The sequence below is a fragment of the Montipora capricornis genome, chromosome 3 (genome assembly GCF_036669925.1).
Source record: "Montipora capricornis isolate CH-2021 chromosome 3, ASM3666992v2, whole genome shotgun sequence".
Taxonomy (NCBI): Eukaryota; Metazoa; Cnidaria; class Anthozoa; order Scleractinia; family Acroporidae; genus Montipora; species Montipora capricornis.
The window spans coordinates 25,172,341-25,174,840 of record NC_090885.1 but is presented as its reverse complement, the minus strand read 5'-3'; positions in this window follow the sequence as shown (position 1 = coordinate 25,174,840).

The following is a 2,500-nucleotide window of genomic DNA, read 5'->3' as shown; positions in this document are numbered from 1 at the left end:
AACCGTTGGAATACGTAATGTCTCTTCTGTGATTCTGTGAAATAAAATTTTGGGGTAAACTAAACGTGGAGTTTTGAGAGCACCAAATGTAACTGCAACTCGCAACCAAACATGACCGTCTGATCTTTGCCAAAATCATAACATTCAAGCACCACTTCAAAAATAACACGTTTTTAGTGATTTTCAACAAGTTATTTGTCATAAAATGGCCTAATTATAAGAATAAATCACAAATACGTCACCAAAGGAAAATGAAAGGATCAGTTCACCAGCTGAATGAGAGACCATTTGTGGGTTTGGGAAATTTGCATAACTAACAACAAAATGCAAATGTTTTTCTCTTTTTCAGTTACACCTAGGCCCGCTTCTCCAAAAGAAAAAAATAACACTCGATTATGGTTAGGAAAATAGTGCTTTAAAATATATGGATGGAGGATTTCATACCTCGAAGTGAAGGCCTTTCCTGTGGTCATAAATGTTGACCAATGTTGTGTCGTTCATTCAAAGTTTTGAAAGATGCAGGGCCATCGAGAAAATCAGGAACATGTAACATTACGCAACATCCCAGAACATTATCAAACTGCCATTTTTTTAAAAATAAGAAAGCAGGCCTTGCAAGGTACACTTTGGTTTGTCAAAGCTTTTACCATTCTGATAATACAAAACGAAGAATTGTTTTCCCTTTTCTTAGTTGACCAATGGGAACAAGAAATCGAACCTTCCATAAGCAACCACCCAAAATGCCAAAACTAAGTAATGGCTTACGAGAGGTCGGGTAACAGGGATCTAGATTTCTTGTAATCTGCACAGCATGATTGTGGAGACCCACCCCTTTTGCCAGTGCTCATCTGAACCCAAATAAAGGCGCTCTTACACTGTGGAATTTTTCTTGCAGCTTGTCTCGCTATGCTACAGCAAGACAAGTCGCAGGAAACATTACTCATTGTTATATACCTGGGGGTAGCCTTGCCTGACACCTCTTTCAAGTGCAAAAAAGAAGTTGTTTGCCCACCTGTTGTTTAAAATACAGCTTTCAATATTGTAATAGCACAGTTTTAATCCAATATGTTCTGAAGGGTCCAAATTTAAAGGTATCCAGTGTTTTCCACATAAAAGGCCATTCTACCGTATCAAAAGCCTTTCCGAAGGCTAGAAACATTAGTGAGCAAGGGATATTGTGGGCAGCAGTGTGGGTTATTATGTCATCGATTAATCTTATATTAATCCTCTCCAATAAATCAGCCCTTGAGAAAGCCAGTCCGGTCATTATTAATAACTTTACAGCTTAACCGGTTTGCAATAGATTTGGCTGCTATTTTGTGGTCGCAGGTTAAACTATATGAAAGCGTTATAGATAGATCTACCTAAGATATCTGAAAAAACCCTTCTACCTTTGGTAGCATTTTATTGTTTTTACAAATCCAGATATAATGTGTTGCTAAAAGGAGGCAAAAATTCATTTGACAATGATTTTTGGAGAATTCTGGCATCAAACCTAATGCTATAAGAACATTGAATTGGTAGTTTGCAGGAATAATCTGAGATGAAATAAAGCGTTGTATTAAGAAAGTCCAAAAAGCGGTCACACTGGGACAGGACCAAAAGAGGTGACTAAGTTTTTCTGGTTCATCTTTGCAAAAGGAGCAGTTTGGGTCGTCTTGTAGGCCGATTTTAACTAAGAATTCGTTAGTTGCTATTCGTCTGTGCAAAACCTTGAACTGGAATTCGAGAAGTCTTGTGCTTGTATAGCACTTAAAAGCTAGTTGCTAAGTATCATGCCACTTAATACATTCTTCGTCTCCTATGCCGCATTCTGTTACCCATTTCTGCTGAGCCTGCCTAAGAGGTACAATTTTCCTGGATAAAAGTCTTGTGTAAACTAGTTTGTTTGCTTTTTGAGCTCTCCGTAGTTTAGTTGAAAAACTTTCATACTCGCTTTTAGGATCATTGGGTACAAAGCTGTTTTGATGTGTTTTCCATAAGAGTTTAATTGTGGACAAAGTTCCGCAGTACTTAAGAGGGCAAACTGTTATTCCGTACCTAGTCTGCAATTCTGTGAGAGAAAGAAAATTATTGGAATCGTCCTTCAAATGTTTCACCATTGTAATACCTGCACAATTCCACTCAGGGTAGTAAACGGGGCGGGTGTCAATTCTAATCAGCGAATTATACTGCAAACTTTGGTTGAGAAAGTGATTCTCTGAAATTATTCGGTCTTCAAAATTAATTTCTGCCCAAATTTTCAGAACTTCACTAATGAAGAATATTTTTAGAGTCATTTGTGTTAAGGTTGCCAGTAAGAACTGTTTTTCCGCCAAAAGCCTTTAACTCAAGATCAAAGAACAGTTTCCATTTGCCTCGGTTTTCTGCATCCAAATATTTTTTTATCCAGGTGGCTCTCAAGAACTTACTAAAGGAAACAATATCTATCATTTTAAGGACCCCGTTTGGATAGTCATTAATGATAGTGTTTCGCTTAATTTTGTCTCCTTTTCCATTC